Source organism: Canis lupus, chromosome 2, assembly GCF_048164855.1.
Source record: "Canis lupus baileyi chromosome 2, mCanLup2.hap1, whole genome shotgun sequence".
Taxonomy (NCBI): Eukaryota; Metazoa; Chordata; class Mammalia; order Carnivora; family Canidae; genus Canis; species Canis lupus.
Genome location: NC_132839.1, coordinates 11,668,005 through 11,686,300, shown reverse-complemented (window position 1 = coordinate 11,686,300; position 18,296 = coordinate 11,668,005).

Here is an 18,296-nt window from a genome sequence, read left to right as displayed (position 1 = left end):
AATGATGGTCCCTGGGTTGGGGCCACCATGGATTATCTTATTTCACCCTCTGCACAATTTGCAGTACCAGAGAGTAATGATATGATCTGAATTGAAAAACTATGCCGATAAAGAATAGAACTAAGGGGAAGTAGGCACTGGAGGATGTTTGCCTCTTGGATAAGATCCTATTTATTTTCTTTTGTTGGTCTGTGACCTTGAGAATGCATGGATTTCATGGGATCCAGATAATATAGTATGAGATCTAGAATGATAGAAATTTCCATGGTTACATGTGCAAAGGTAGCTTGTCTCAGCCAAGACTATGCTGGCATATGTGGCACTGATTCTGTATTTACATTATTTGTAAATTGAATAAACCAACATGAGTTTAATAAAAGAAGAGCTTTATTTTGAGGATTCAAACAAGTAAAAGAATATATTCAGGGCTCAGAAAGCACTGAAAATAGGAAATCGGAATGTATTAAGAACCCAAGATATTCTCACTTGTAGTTCTTTGTTTACTTTCTTGTTGCCTTTTTTTTTTTTTTTCTTTGACATCTGGTTTTTGGACTTCTTGTTGTTTGACAACAATGTTGTCAAAGCACTGGAAGAAAATTGTAGTATAGTACCCAGTGCTTTAAACTTCCTTTTTTGTTTTCTAAGAGACCAGCATATATTAAAAATATAATCCCTTAGAAAATAATCACCTAATATCATTTTCAAATTCTGAGAAGTAGATTCTAATTGTCTTGGGGTTAGCTCATCACTTCTTGTATGGGCATTTGTAGCTTTGGGGAAGGGACACATTGTACTGACCCAACCACTGAAGGGCCAACCCTGTGAATTGATGGGTAGAAACACAGATTTGATAGGGAAAAAAAAATGAGATTATTGGCTTGGACTGGGCAGTCAATGTAAAGCTGTCTTCAGGTCGTTATTAGTGGAACCTTGAAAATTATGTTGATTTGTCCTGTATTAGGATCTCTTTTAGATTATCATTATTCTAATATTATTTCTGTTGCCTTCTTCCTTTATCATTAAGGTTTCAGTCAGAGAGAAGTGACCTATTTGATTTCTAGCTGAGAAAGCATGTAATTAAATAATACCCTTGGGCTCATTCTATTTTCCTGCCTTATCATGAAATAAGAACGAAAGGTCTCCTGAAGGAGAATTAAAGAAAATGCTGATACATAGCAAATGATAGTTTAGTTTTGCCTCCAAGGGCATTCCTCTTTCTACAAAATAAGTGAATATACTGTATTAGAGAACTTTGCAGGGGGAGAAAAAAACTACATAAGCATCATAAAAATGTTGTAATGTAAGTAGTTTTTTCATTGTTTCAAAACAAAAAGAATATTAGGTTATTTTCCATTTTTTCTGCTTCATTATCATCAGCAGCAGTGTCATCAGGAGCAGCAATAGTATGTGTGACTTCAGTAAAAATGACACTAAGTATATGCTGCATTCTTGGGATTATCTCAGAAATCAAGACTTTTAAAAAGAGACTTATTTTCAATTTATAATAAAGATAATATTAAAACAGAAAACTTGTAAAGGAAAATAAAACATTTAAATGTAAGGTGGATATTTGAAGGTTATGATATACTGTACACCAAATAGAAGCTGTTTTACTTTTTCAATTTCATTATTTCTCATCTTTTCATTTTTTCTCATCTGTCCTTACCTTTTATGTGCACTTGAAGGAAATGAACAGAATTGAAAAGAATATTAGTAGTGGATTAACACAGAAATATTGCTTACAAGGCCGTTAGTTATAAACAAGAGACAAAATAAAAACCAGGCATAAAATTAAATGCTACCTTAAGGAAAGACGCAGAGGATCTTAACAATAAGCATAATAATTTCTATTTGTATAAAGTATCATACACATGGATATTGTGACAGACATAATAATTCTGTTAGTTTTAATTTCTAAGCACATTAAGATATTCAAGGAAATGAAAAACCAAAGTTAAAAAAAAAAGTCAAAACCTCAAACAATAGAATATACTTAGAAATATTTGGAAAGTTAAAACATTAGAATTCAACTAAAATTGAGGGTAATTCTGACTGTATTGATTATCCTATAAAATAAATAGACTTTTGGTTACTTAAGAAATTATTTAATTTATATATTTGATAACTTACAAGTGACATATTCAGTGAAGTCATAAAACAGATAACTTCCAGTTTTAAACAAATTACTTTAAAAATCTGGGTTTGGGGGGATCCCTGGGTGGTGCAGCGGTTTGGCGCCTGCCTTTGGCCCAGGGCGCGATCCTGGAGACCCAGGATCAAATCCCACGTCGGGCTCCCGGTGCATGGAGCCTGCTTCTCCCTCTGCCTGTGTCTCTGCCTCTCTCTCTCTCTCCCTGTCTGACTATCATAAAAAAAAAAAAAAAAAAAAAAAAAAAAAAAAAAAATTGCTTAAAAATCTGGGTTTTGGGCAGCCCGGGTGGCTCAGTGGTTTAGCGCCGCCTTCAGCCCTGGGCCTGATCATAGAGACCCAGGATCTAGTCCCACGTCGGGCTCCCTGCATGGAGCCTGCTTCTCCCTCTGCCTAGGTCTCTGCCTCTCTCTCTCTCTCTCTCTCTCTCTGTATATCTCATGAATAAATAAATACAATCTTAAAAAAACAAAATAAAAATGTTTTTTAAAAAAATATTTATTTATTTTAGAGGAAAGAAAGAGAGAGTGCGTGTGCACATACATGAGAGTGGGAGGAGTGATTGAGGGAAAGACTCTCAAGCAAACTCCTCACTGAGTGTGGAGCCTCCGTCGGACTCCATCTCATCCCTCTTGAGATCATGACCTGAAACAAAACTAAGAGTCAGACACTTAACTGACTGAGACACCCAGGTCCTCCTAAAAAATATATTTTATAGGCCCATAGTATCTTCCAATTTCGTTTTTATTAGGATATTATTATTACTACGATATCACAAGGCAAATTATTAATAAGATAACACATTAGTTTAAAATTCAACCAATATGTACTGAATACATAATACTTACAAGTTAAGTTATAAATCCTAGAAATCAAAGATATAAAAAGCATGCAGCATGTTATGAATCACTATCGAGTATTTTTTTTTTTTACTATCGAGTATTAAAATAGTAAATACACACAGTACACAAGATTAGAACAGACTGGCAAATAATTGCTAATATATTTAATCAGAAGTTCTGGTCCAAGGTACAGTTGATGTGCTAATTGAGAGAAAGCGCTGGATAGGTTGAAGGTGTTATGATTGGTTAGGAGAGAACATTTGGCTTTCTCCACCTGGTTGTAAGTTGGAAGTAGACCCCAGTATGAGGTAAGGTATCAGTTATGATTTAGGACTAACTGGGGTTGATTGCTATACTTGAGGTGGTTTAGCTTCTTGCATTGGTCACAGCAGAATGTGGGTCAGGTCTATTTTTATATACGCTCTGGCATTGTCCAGGTGTATATTCAGTCTCTTATTGCTAAGGCAGTGACATCCTTTCATTATAAAGGTTCTCAGGAAGACTTTTTATGGCTTCTTTTATATCATCATTCTCATATATTGTGACATCATCTTGAGTTAACCCTATTTTATCCAACCCTCCAGCATATTTGAAATAATGGTAATTAAAATAAATGTCCCAAATAAGTAACTTTAATGTTACAATTTAAAGTCTCTCTTTTCAGAGACAGATATCTATTTTATGAGGAGGGAAATTAAAATTAATTTTCTAAAGATTCTGTTTATTTATTCACAAGAGACACACAGAGAAAGGGAGAGACATAGGCAGAGGGAGAAGCAGGTTCCCTTGGGCAGTCCGATGTGGGACTTGATCCCAGGACTCTGGGATCATGACCTGAGCCAAAGGCAGATGCTCAACCACTCAGCCACCCAGGTGCCCCAAATTAAAATTAATTTTAAGATATATAGAACATAAAAGATTTGAAGTTGAATGTATTCAAGTCACTAGGACTTAGAAGAGTCACAAAATAAGTAGAGAAAAATGATGGAATCATGAAATGGTTTGCATTTGTTTGATCAAAGAAGTGAGAAGAGTTCATTGGAGAGTAGAAATTTAATTTTTAAAAAGATTTTATTTTTTTATTCATGAGAGACACACAGAGAGAGAGAGAGAGAGAGACAGAGACACAGGCAGAGTGAGAAGCAGGCTCCATGCAGGGAGCCTGATGTGGGACTCGATCCCAAGTCTCTAGGATCAGGCCCTGGGCTGAAGTCAGGTGCTAAACCACCCGGGCTGCCCAAAATTTAATTATTACAGGACTAGAGCTAAGGTCCATGTTGGACATGCCCTATACCTTGTTCGCTGCCCTCCTCCTCCTCACCTTATGGTAATGAAAGGTAAACAAAGTAGCCAGATGATAGAGTTGGGACCACTTTTCATCTCTGTACCTCTAAAAGCTCTAGAGAAGACTTTGAGAAACTTAGAATAAAGATAAATTGGTAAGGCCATAAGGAAACTTACAAGTCAAGAATGTAGGAATTACCTTGAGTTTTTCTATTCATGAATGTTTCTGAATTTTGAGGATGTCCTCTTTCACATATTCTGGTTAAGGTAATATAGATATGATTGCACATAAATATTTCTTGTTTTATTTATTGGCAACGGTGCCTAAAAAAATCCTTTAACTGAGAAATTGATGAAGCTCATTCTATTTGTTTACTATGTAAGTTGCTCAGGGGCCTAGAACATTTAATTAGGCAATTACTTTGATTGCCCTCTCTATCCTTACTATCATGCAGGTCTCAGTACAAACAGGCCATGGTAATAGAGCAGAGTCAATATTTACTCTCAAGTGTTTGTTAAATCTACATAGGATTAAGTATTCCTATGATAATTTATCATTGAATATTCTAAGGAATTAAGTACTTCTAAGTGGAAGTCCTACTATCTTATATGTAAGACCTCATCCTTGTATTCTAGTATGTGATTATTATGGAGAACTAGACATGTGCACCCTTAACTCTCATCACAGATTCAAAAGTGTGTAATGTCTAGAGGTGCCATAAAATCATTGACGTTTTCACAGCAGATAGCATGTGCTTTCACTAGAGGTGAACGAATTCATAGATCAAAGACAGTCCTATGAAGGAATTAAGATTCAACTAGAAATTAAATAATAGGATAAATTTACATTTGGGGAAATACGAGAGGGGCTACCATCTACCACGTGATCTCCTCTAATTATTTATGAGCTCTGTGGTCTTCACAAAAGCCAACAGTTCATTTGTACACCAGATCCATCCCCTTTTACCCACTCACGGCTATCATTCAGATTTCTCCCTTCTTTTTGCATAATCACATATTTATTTCCTCTCCATCAATAAATAAGGCTGTATTTTTCCACCTTAATAAAATCTTCTCCCGACCCATCATCTCTTTCCAGTGACTACCCTGCATCCTTTCCTCTCCTCTTCTCTCCTCCCCTCTCCTTCTTGAAAGACTTTTCCGTATTTGCTCTTTTCATAAGTCACTGAACCACTCTACCAAAATTATTTTCTCAAAGTCAGCAGTAACCTTTGCTCTGTTAGATCCATCAGTCAGTTTCTTCTTAAAAGAGCCTATCCACTAGCATTCTTAATTTAGCTTTCTCTAGTTTTTCTCCTACTCCACTGGCTATGTTCAGTGAGTGTTTTACTGATTCTACTTATCTTCCTATGCTCCAAACACTACTTGGCCAACCTTTGGTCTTTCTCCGTTTTCTATATATAGGCAATCTCTTGGTTCACTGAGTATCATCTACTTACAAACAACTGCCAAATTTACATCTTCAGCCTTGATCTCCCCCTGAAATCCAGGCTTATGTCTGCAGCTGCTTACTTGATATTACACTTGGCTGTTTAATTGGCATCTCATATGTAATACATCAAAAGATAAACTTCTGAGAGTCTCAGTGCAGTCTTTCCCTCCTCAATAAATTTTAACTTCCTACTTCCAGGTGCTCATGCTAAACTTTTCAACTTCCCTTCTTCCCTCACATCTGATATTCTAACTTTCAACAAAATCCTATTGACTCTGCCTTTCAACTAGTAGGAGATTGCTTCTCAGCATCTTCATCCTCACAGTCATAAAGCCACTGACCCAAGCCATCTTCAGCCCTGAAATGAGTGGTCACAATAGCTTCCTATCTGATCTTCCTCCCTCCTTTCTCCCTTTCTTATTATCATCAGGGAGCCACAGTGTTTCTCAGTGGGTATATGCCCCTCTTCTGCTGAAATCACTTCAAAGACTTATCTCACTGAAAACCAAAGTCGTTAAAAATATCACAAATATTTTGAGATCTAATATCTCTTTCCCATTCTTCCTTCATCATCTGAAACTTTTCCCTGCACTTCTTCACCTTAGGCCACACTGTCATTCGTGATATTCCCAAACAAACCAGGAATCCTTCCCCCCAAGAGATATTCCCTTTGTTCCTTTGATTTGGGATGTTCTTCTCCAGATAGGTGCACTACCCAATCTCTCATCAACCCCAGATTTTTATTAAAATGTCATCTTCTGGGATCCCTGGGTGGCGCAGCGGTTTGGCGCCTGCCTTTGGCCCAGGGCGCGATCCTGGAGACCCGGGATCGAATCCCACGTGGGGCTCCCGATGCATGGAGCCTGCTTCTCCCTCTGCCTATGTCTCTGCCTCTCTCTCTCTCTCTCTGTGTGACTATCATACATAAATAAAAATTTTAAAAAAATAAAATAAAAAAATGTCATCTTCTAACAAAGGGAGACCTGCTCTGACAATCCAGTCTATCTCTCTCTTCCCTTTCTCCCCTTTCTAAAAAACATCAACAAATGACATTTTGTATTTTAATAATTTGTTATGTCTATTTTCTGACTCTTCCTTCTTCCTACCACCACTATGAGGATGGAAACTTTATACTTTTTAAAAAAGTGTCATTGAAATTGTGAAAATTTAAATGTATCTGTGATATAGTTGTATACACAGATATTATTTGAATTATTACCTATCTTAAGGAATTATTGAAAAGTTAGAGGAGATAATGTATATAATCTCCGAGCACATTTGGTACCTAATAGAAGCTCAGTACATGCTTTCTATTATCAAGGTGATGCCATGAAACCTCAGAGTTGTAATCATGCCCTAGCATATGGAGGTGGTCCATGGAGAGAAGGAGGTACATTAATGTCTGTGTTGGTACATGAGGAACATTTGATTTGAAGGGTCAATAATAGGCTATAGATCCTTTTGTTATCCTAAACAGAAAATAATTTTAATTAAACTTAAGAGACTAAATATTGAATGCATATTTAGATATTTTTTTAGAACAAATACTGTATTTCCATTAAATTAAACATTGTAGTATAGAAGTCTATGCCATTTCATTTTGGTTTTACAAAATGTATTTACAACAGTAAATATAAATACAAATTTTATAACACAAGTAATGTTACTAAATTTATTTCTAGTCTTTGTTATACAATATTGGTGATTACAGTGAGAAATATTTATAGTCAAAAATGCTCTAAAATTAATGAAATGTTTAAAGTTTTCAGCTTAAAAGAAAAAGTGTTATTGTCTAATTTTCAAACAGTTCCTCTTAAAAAGATTATTTGAGGCAGTTTTGTATCAGTTTTTATATGTTTAATTTCATGAAATGAGAAGTCAGATAAAACTTTCTGTATTTTAAGAATAAATACTCTAGATCTTTGTACCAGTTAGTGATGACAAAACTGAAATGTTATGGATAGCAACTTACCCCTTACTAGGTGGGAAGGATGAGATAAGGAAAATAAAAATTCTTCAAATGATTCCAAGTTATTCTTCTAGCAAACTAATATGTTTAATATATAGGAATTATAGTTTGCTTCTAAAAGTTTTTCACTTAGCAATTTTTGGGGTATTGTCACAATCAAAAATTAAATCACATTTAAACTTTAAAAAATTAAGTGTATTTTTAAAATATGTTGTTTTCCTTAAAATGATTTTGATAGTGGTTGCCTGGGTGGATCAGTCGGTTAAGCATCTGACTCTTGCTTTCTGCTCAGGTCGTGATCTCAGAGTCATGAGATCTATGTTGATTCTCCCTCTCTTACCTATCTCTCACTCCACTTTTGTGTGTGCTATCTAAAATAAATAAACAAACAAACAGATAAATAAATAAATAAATAAATAAATAAATAAATAAATAAATAAAAAGTTAAATAAGTTAAATAAAATAAAATTATTTTGATGGGAGTTTGAGTCAGCTCTTGTGAGTACCTACAGGTTAGAAACATATGCCTCAGTCCTCATAGCATCTAGTTTGAGATCTGGTACATTCCCAATGCTCAAAATTTACTTGATGCAATTTATTGAAGATTTTGAAAAGTCCCTTTATAATATAGTTGAAATATATTTCTCACACATTATAGTATATTTTCCTTATTCTTCCCATTCTCTTTATAAAAAATATAAACACTAGAAAATCAGTTCCGATAATTATTTGCAGATAAGGGAAATTTAATTATTTACTTTGTTTATTGAATTGCTACCTTTGGGTAGACTAAATGCTAACTAAATAACAAACTATGTGCCTCTTTAAAAAATGTTTATAAGTTAAAAGGATATGGGGCTTATTTATTTTCTATCAATAGTATTGTTAGACATATATTAATAGAAACACAGCCAGACATTCTTTTACTCTTAACAGAAACCAAAAATATTTTGAGCAAATAACTTTTAGTGGAAGAGGAAATGTAGCATCTTTTAAACCTGAAAATACAGAAAGGGAACAAATACATGCTTTTATTATGTATTAGATTTATAAAGAAAAGTGTTAGGCTTCAAAATTGAAACATGCAGTCTCTAAAGGTAATGAATAAGAGCTGTGGGGGAAAATGTCTTCTTATTGTGTCTACAAATTAGTTATAGCATTTTCTGCATTGTATTACAGTATCCTAGCTAGAAATTGGTTTAAATAGCTTTACCAGGAGTTTCTTTTCCATGTCTTTTTGTTTAAACATAATTATATTTTCCAAATAGGTGATGACTTAGTCAAGATAATCCTGAGACTTTTTGTAGGAAAGGAGGGGCATGGTGACTTGTCAACACATCATATCTGTAATATTCAAATAAGAATAGATATATGGTAACTATTGAGAGCAAACTGAGGGTTACTAGCAGGTAGGTGGTGGGAGGATGAATGAATGAAATAGCTGATGGGAATTAAGGAGAGCACTTCTGGTGAAGAGCACCAGGTGCTGTATGGAAGTGATGAATCACTAAATTCTAAACCTGAAACCAATATCACACTGTATCTTAACTAACTGGAATTTAAATAAAAACTTAACTACATGGTAAAAAAAAGAGTAGGTATAGTGGTTCTATTTATAACCTTAAAATTAGACATTTTACAAAGAAATTAAAATCTTAAAATAATACAAAATTCTAAACATATGTAAATAGGATTTTAACCATCTTACCAAGAAATTTAGCTGGTACTCAAAAATCTATGCAACAAGAAAGCACTCATCATGAACACTTTTATATTGAATTTTACCAAACTTCAAGGAAATCAGATACCCTATCTTATACCATTTCTTTCCTGACAATAACAGAAGGGGAAAAACTCCCACATCATTTATAACATTAATTGCAATCTCCAAAAATATCTGCACAAAATGACTTCATTAAAATATAAATAAACTTGATTCATTTATGTGTAAATAAAATAATACATTATGACCAAGTATGTTTTAAATCAAAGCTTTATTATGCTTGGATGATAAAGTATTAAGAAAACTGCTCACACACATATGAATATTAACAAAATGTTACTTTCTGTTCATATTAAAAATTTACTATGTGCAAAGTTTTATTTTTTTTTGTAAATAAAATGCCTACCTAAAACCTCTAGTAATTATTATTTAACATTGAAACATTAGAACCACTTTCACGCTGATTAAAAAACTGGGATTGAGACAAGACTGCTAATTACCAGAGCTTCTATTCAATATTTTATTGCTAATTGTAGCCAACATAATACAAGAAAACAATGGAATAAAGGATAGAAAGCAAAAAAAAAAATTTGCAAAGATAGAATTATGTATCAATAAAACCAATGTCTACTCAGACACTACAATTAATGAAATTCTGAAAGTATGCACATGCTGACAAATCACTATATAAAAATTGTGAAGTTTTGTTTTACCCCAGCACACAATATAAGAATAAATAGATAAACAAAAGTTTGAAAATCTGGCCTAAAAGTACTATCCTATAAAGGAAATAAAGTAAAACATAGATAATGAAATAATAATACCCAGTAACAGTTTAGATTTATCTGTCATTCTATTTTCAAGTATACACTTAAAAAACCTAGGGACACTTTGACCATCATAGGAAGACATAGATCAGGCTATTAATTTATTATAGGCAAATAAATGTATAGTGAAATTATAAAACATGGATGAGGAAGAAATTCATCAATTGACCAATAATGATTACTGTTGGGGTGGAAGAGAGAATGGAATTAGAGAGTAAAACAAAGGAGACACACAAGAGTTAAGCAACATGAGCACTGAGCTAGATTTACGGATATGTATCAAATTTCTACAGCAATAACAGAAGATACATCACCTTTTCAAATGCATATCAATGTCTAAAAATGATGAGAGAGAAAATAGTAATTTTAATGAAATAGAAATACATCCTACTTTCATCACAAAACAATGAAACTAGAAATCATTAATAAAGCAAAAGATAATAAAAAACCAAAAGTCCTTCCACCAGAAAATTAAAGAAAGCCTTTTATTCAAATGTCTCTTGGGTGAGAAATACAAATCTAAAAATTCCAGGGATATAGTAATAATATTCATTCTTTTAAACCTTTAAGACACACAGTTGTTTTGAGTTGTATGCAGTAATAAAAAGCTCTTCAAAGCTATTTTAAGAGCTAGAGAAATCTTAAGACCAAAGTGGATAGTAATACTAATATAAATCAATGTCACTTTAACATATAAATTTAAATATCCGAAGCAAAATATTAAAGGATAAAATATTTATGCTTTTAGAAATATTAGGGCTATGGACTATTTAATAAAGAAATGGAAATTTGTTTCAATAATTTAAAATATATTAATTTAATTAACTGCATTAATAGTAATAGAGGAAAATACCCCCCAGATGCCTTTTATAAAATTCAACACCTATTCCTCAGCAAAGCAAGTGCTAAGTAACCAAAGACCATATAATAGTCATTTCTGTTACTGTTTAAAATACACAGGACACTGAAGGCAATTTGATAAATAAGATAAGGTTCTTATTTATATAAAGAGGAGACAAATCTGTTTTTAGAACCTGTGTTTAAAACCCCAAATCTCGTAAGTCCTTGTGCTTATTCTTCTAGGATTATCTTCTTGCAACTCTCTCTTAGCAGACAAACTATTAGGTATACCTATATATTACACGTGCATATAAATAGATTGTGTACATGCATATACACTCTTGTAAATATATGCTATGTAACAATCTACCAGTATTTTAATGATTTTATTTTCTGGTGGACACACATACATGCACACACAAAAGCTCTTTCATACTTTCATTCTCCACAAACCAGCTGTAGAATCAGTAATTTTGTATTTGTCTGTGTTGCTTTGGTATATGAACTACTATTATAAATATAAACACTAGTATAGAATCTAGTCCAGAAGTGAAAATTGTGCACAAAGGAATACAGAGAATGTCATCCACACCCTTCTATCTTTCAACCTTCTTGCCACCCACTCTTTGTAAGTAATCAGTACCATTAGTATTTGGTTTACTTTCTCTATTTTTATTTTCGCAAAGAAAAGAGTAAATAAATGCATTTGTATTTTTGCCACATTTTTTATTATAAGAAAAAATGATTCACTATAGATATTCTTTTGTACTTTGCTTCTTTTGGTTAAAAATATAATCTGGAAATCACTTCTTATCCATTCATAGACATCAATATAATTTTTATAGCTATATAATACTTCATTGTGTCGATGCACTGTCTGTTTAATCACGTTCCTATCAATGGAGATGGTATTTCATTTTTTATTTTCATTTACAGTTAATACTGCATCATTGAGTATGCAAATGTGCATTTTCAAGTTGTTGTTTGATATATCTTCAGCCTAAATTCATAGAAGTGAATTTGCTGAGTCAGAACTTAAATGCTAATGTACTTTTGTTAGATGCTGACAAATTCTTCTCTAGTTTGAAGTATATATGATTCCTGTTTTTCCATAGATTCATCCTTGGAGTATGTTGTTATACCTATTTTTAATTTTTAGTAGATGTTTAATTTTTTTTAGCAATCTGAGAAATGGAACGTGAAAAATTTAATCACAGTGTAGTTTAATTTACATTTTTCTAATTATGAATTATAGCACTAGATTTTTATTACTTTTGTTATTCATTTTATTTTTGTTTTTCAAATATCTTTGAGAGTCAACCTGAAACATAAACTGCAATGATTCTGTCTTCTGTTATTAATTACCTCCTTATGTAGTCCGCTTCCACAGTGACATAGGACTTACCTTTGCAACCAATAGCATACTCGATATGTGATGGTGTGGTAGTGCTGAAAATAAGCCATAAAAGTCATACCAGCTTCTTCTTTGGACCCTTGCTTTGTTCAATCAGTGAGAATCCAACTAGATACTGTGAGAACACTCAACCTATCTTTTGGAGAGTCTTTGGAGAGAACAACTAAGGTCTCTCATCAGTAGCTAATCCTAACTTCAAACCTGTGGAAGTCCATCACCTTCAAATCAGATCATCCGGCCCCATTTTAGCCTTCAGATAACTGCAGCTGAGGCTGGTATCTGAACACCACCTCCTGTAAGATTCGAGTCAGACATGCCCAGCCACTTTCTCCTGGTGGTGATTCCCGCCAGAGGGTTTCCCCAGTTTCTGTTGCTCTGAAACTGTCTTTCAGTTGTCATTATCTTTGGAAGAAGATAAGGGGAAGGCTTTTTCCCCCTGGAAGTAAAATACTACTGTTTGCAGTTATTTTAGCACTTAGAAGATGGAAATCCATTATTTTTTTGTGAATATAATGCTTACTTTGTTGTTCTTTTAAGTGTGAATTGCAGTTTTTTTTGTTATTTTTAAGCCTTTTGCTTTCATTGTCTTCCTAGACACTTCTATTATGATGCTAAGTGTGTGCTAAGATTTATCTTATTGGATTTTATAGACCTCTAAAATTTTTATAGATATCTTTCAACATTTTTTTTTTCAGTTTTATCAACTTTTCATCCACTATCTCTTCTAATAAACTTTGCCCTATTATCTGTCTCCTTTCCTTCTGGATCATATATTTTTTTTATTTATGACCATTTCAGGACTTTTTGTTTTATGTATTCTCATATTAATTTTGTCTCTCTACTTCATTCCACTTCTTTTCTACTAATCTGTCATTCTCTTCAAATATTGTCTTTTTATTGGTGTCTGTTTTGTTCTTTTTTTATAGAAGATTTTATTTATTTATTTTAGAGAGTGAAAGAGCAGGGGAGGGGAAGATGGACAGGGAGACTCAGAGGATCTCAAGCTGACTCCTGCTGAGTGCAGAGCGGGACATGGGGCTTGATCCCATGACCCTGAGATCATCACCTGTGCTAAAAGTGAGAGTCGGAGACAATGCACTGAGAACCCAGGTGCCCCTCTAATTTGCTCTTAATTTCATCTGTTGAATTTATCCAAGATTTTATTTATTTGAGAGAGAGAGAACAAAAGAGAGCACTAGTGGTGTGAGAGGTAGAGGGAGAAGCAGGCTCCCTGCTGAGCAGGGAGCCAGATGTGGGGCCGATCCCAGGACTCCAGGATCTTGAGCCAAAGGCAGATGCTTAACTGACTGAGCCACCCAGGTGCCCAATCTGCTGAATTTATAGTTTCACCTACTATATATTTCAGCTTTAAAAGGCCTAGTTCATTTCTTTTATAAGTTTCAATTTATTGCTGAAATTTTACATTCATTTACATTTTTAACCTTAATGGTTAAAGACAATATTTGAAAATACTGATATCTGGATTGTCTAGGAGACTTTACCTATTTTTTATTTTGATGTTTCTCTTGGTCTTATTTTCTAGTATGATTCTAATTTTGCATTGATGTAGATATTATTGTGAGATTCTGAATAATGCCATCTTTGTGCCAAAGTGTATATTTTGGTTCTGGAAGCATTTAGAAAGGGATAGGTAGATGATTTGATTCACTCTTGGACTGGGGTGATTCTAAGGAGTTTTTTTTTATTTTATTTTGATTGGTTGATTTTCATACTGCTCTTCCTTTAATATGTCTCTCTTCAGGATCTGTCCTAAGGCCTACTATTTTTCTAGGGATCTTATGCCTTTTATGTACAATGATCTCCATAATAACTGCCAAAAGCCCTGTTTGGCTCCTGAGACTATTACCTATTACTTCATACTTAATTATCAGCCTTTCTAAATTGCTGCACTCAAAAACACATTATAAGGAAAAAGTTGTACAAAGTGTAAGCCTCCATTTGACTTTTTGTTTTCTCTAAGATTTTATAACTTCAATTCATAAAAGTCCTAAACACCATCATTTTTCTCTTCAGCTCTGCGTAAAACCCTTATTATATTTCTTACCTTTTTAGTTACAACTTTCCACTCAGCTCTTCACATCTTTACCTGTGCCACTTATGGAAAATGCCTCTGGGAAGAGGTAGCAAAAAATTGAAATTCACCTCATTTTATTTTTTTCTTATTAGTATATCAACTCCTAATTCTGTTTAAATAAGAATTTTTCATATAAGGTACACTTAAATAGCCAAAAATGAAAGTTTTCTTGCTGCCTTATTTGTAAGATTCATAACATTAAATTCTACTTATAATTTTCTATTTGATATTGTCAATTTGTATATTTGTGAGTTTTTTCTACCTTTAAAAAATTACATTTAAATACTGGTGAGGGAGGTCTTGAAGTCTGACTTCTTTGTACATTCTTTACCAATAATTATCAAGATGTCACCTTTTTTGTTTTAAAGATATCACCTTTCAAATAATTCTGAATCAACGTCATTGTCCATTTTCTTTCATTGTAAACTTGGTGTTTTTTTTTTGTTGTTGTTGAGGTGTATTGAAAAGTTTTATTTTTCCTTTACTTGGATATTTAATTGTTATTGTTTTTGTATTGTGAAAATTGTTAGGGATATATTTGCCCTAAGTTCAATGAGATAACCATTATTTTATAAAATAGAAAAAACATATAATAGTGCATCTTTTAATGAACTATATAGTTATTATGATGAGTGTTGATATGCCATTATTTATAAAGATAATTCAATCCGATGGAAGTAGCACTACATGAGTATCAGGAGTTTTGTCCATGCTTCTTACTGACTTAATAGCCTTGTCTACATTAATTGTCCAAAACTCAATTTATACCCATCTATGAAATTATTCTAAAGAGGGACATATGGGCACCTAGGTGGCTCAATTGGTTAAGCAGCTGACTTTAGCTCAGGTCATAATCCCACTCCGGGGATCTGGCCCCATATCAGGCTCCCTCCTCAGCAGGGAGTCTGCTTCTCCCTCTGCCCCTCACCCTGTTTGTGCTCTCACTCTCTCATGCTTTCTCTCTCTCAAATAAATAAATAAATTCTTTTTTTAAAAAAGAGAAACATACGATTTTTTCATAGTGATTACATAGTTGAAAATTTTAGTTCTGCATTGGAACAAACCAGAATTTGTGAGATGTCATTATCTTTATACATAGTTCTTTCTAAATATACAGACTGAAAAACTATGTAAGAAAGTAAAAAAAAAAAAAAAAACAGTAGAAACTGCATATTTGCCAACCTAAAAACAACAAAGTAACTGCAATTTATCTACATGATTATTTTCGCAGCCTATCTTAAATACTGAATTTTGTGGGGATTGTATAAACATCACTATCTATTCTTTTATAATTACACAGTGCTTCAGCTTTTCCTTGGCTGCAGTATTTCCCGAGCAGAAATTCGTATTTGTTCATGGGACTGCTTATTCAGTCTTATTCAACTGGAAGAGAAGTAACTTCCTATCTGTTATACTCTAATGGATACCATTTGGCACGTGTTTTTTCAACAAGCTTCACCTTATTCCTGAAAGAATCAGGCATTCTCTAGGCACATGAAAGATAGTAAATCAACTGTAGTGTTAATCAATAAAAGTAATCAGCCTCTGAAGCAAAACCTGTCTATTGTAATATGTAACAACTAGCTCTTGGGTGGACTTTAAAACACAGCTTCCAGAATGAACAGAGTTGTTCTGCTATTTTTTCTACTTTATGTCACGTAACATTAGAATTTTAGATGAGACTAGACTTTAAACAGATTGTTTGAGAGTATGTGCACTGATGAGTATGAAAAGAATATGGAAAAGAACAAAAGAAGCAATGGAGATTGTGAAAAAATATTCTCTGCATGTGATGTCATGAAAGAAAATAGGCTCTAGGGTATAATTCTAAATATGACTTTGCATGTGAAATAAAAATCTATTTTTGTGGCTCATGTGCCATCCAAAGGTTTTACCTAATTTCCAGATCATTTTCTTTTGTGTAATTTCTCATCCTATAAGCAACTGTCAATTTGGTGATAGAATTCTCTTTCCTTTTGAACATTTATTTGCTTGAATTATTTGCACTTTATGCTTCGATTATATAGGTTTCCAAATTAATTAGTCAACTACATAAAGTACTTAGTAGAAAAACTAGAATAAGAGTTTAGTATTGAAGCAATCAATTAAAGAAATTATTAAAAAACAATTAAGTCAATGAAATTGTTAAAGAATGTACTGAATAAAACTTAAAATCGGGATTTTTGAGGATGGTTGGAGGAGAAGAAATGAAAATCAGAAATAGGAAAATTTATACTCTACCCATGCAATAAAGAATGAAAGTTTATTTAGGACACACATTACTTTTATCAGTTTTTTAAAACATTTTGTCATTAAAAGAAATAGAATTATTTTAACCACTGATGAAGTGAACTTCTCTTATGCTAAGTACAAAAATCTTAATGGAAGATTATCTATGAACTTAAAGTCTGTGATGATAAATACAATTATTTATCAAAATTTCTAATGATATTCATTTTATAAAAATATCATTAACTAATATACAGGGATTTCTAAATGTCAAATCTCTAATATTACTAAGCCAGGATGGAATAATAAAAATTATAACTGACAGAAACAACTAACACTATTGTTTACTTTATAACATGTGGTCTCTGTATTGCAAGTTTGCAAGTAGTCTTCCAATATTTGAAAAACAAAACTTAAAACTTTAGGGTGTATTTGGCACCATTCTCACATCTGAGCTTTACCTTAAATATCTGTAACCCACAGGGAGCCTGACACCTTTCAGACTAAAGAACTCCTATGAGCAAGTCAGTTTGGGGAATAGGAAGATGTAAAGTACAAAGAATGCTTGCTCTGATGATCTCTTTATATTTTTGGTTGCTTAAATAGTAGGTAGAGAGAAGCACTGGGAGTAGCAAAATGCTCATGTTGCTGTGTGGTTGGTTCAGACACATGAGAGCCAGGATGTCACTTCTTACCTGCTGGGACCTCATTACCAGACTCATTAAGGACTTCAGCTAGAATTAAGCACTAAACTATATTAGCTCCAAACAGCATGGCAATTGGAGTATGGGGGCAAAATCTTATATTGTGATTTGTCAGATTAAGACCTGATGATGGCTAACTTTTAGGATGTGTACTATGGATTGCTTTTTCAGTTATATAATATTCCTTAATTAAGCATTTTTAGTTACTTATTTTTGTAATCTCAAAGGGTATGTGTAAGATCCAATGATCTATATGTGTAATCATATTCAATGTCTAACAGTTGATAGGTATGCATGCACTATTCCATTTTCCCAAGAGATTCATGTTTTTAAAGATTTTATTTATTTGAGAAAGAGAGAAGGAGGGGGAGGGGCAGGGAGAGTGAATCTTTAAGCACACTCCCTGCTGAATAGGGAGTCTGACTTGGGGCTCAGTCTTGTAACCCTGAGATCATGATCTGAGCTGAAACTAAGAGTTAGTATTGACTTAACCGACTGAGCCACCCAGGCACCCTCACAAGATATTCATTTCCTGGTCTTTGTCCACTATATATGATAGCCCCCAAGCTTCTAGAAAAATGGTCTGTAAACATGTTCTTCCAGAGAGACGCAAATTTATCAAGAGAGTATTTACAAGTCGGATTGTTAAATGTTTAATGATCTTAAGGTTCTCAAAAACAAGCTCTTTTAAAAGCATGTTTATTTACTCCTTCATATGATATAAAGCCTCATTTGAAATAAGGCTAATGGAGTTTAATTCTCCAACT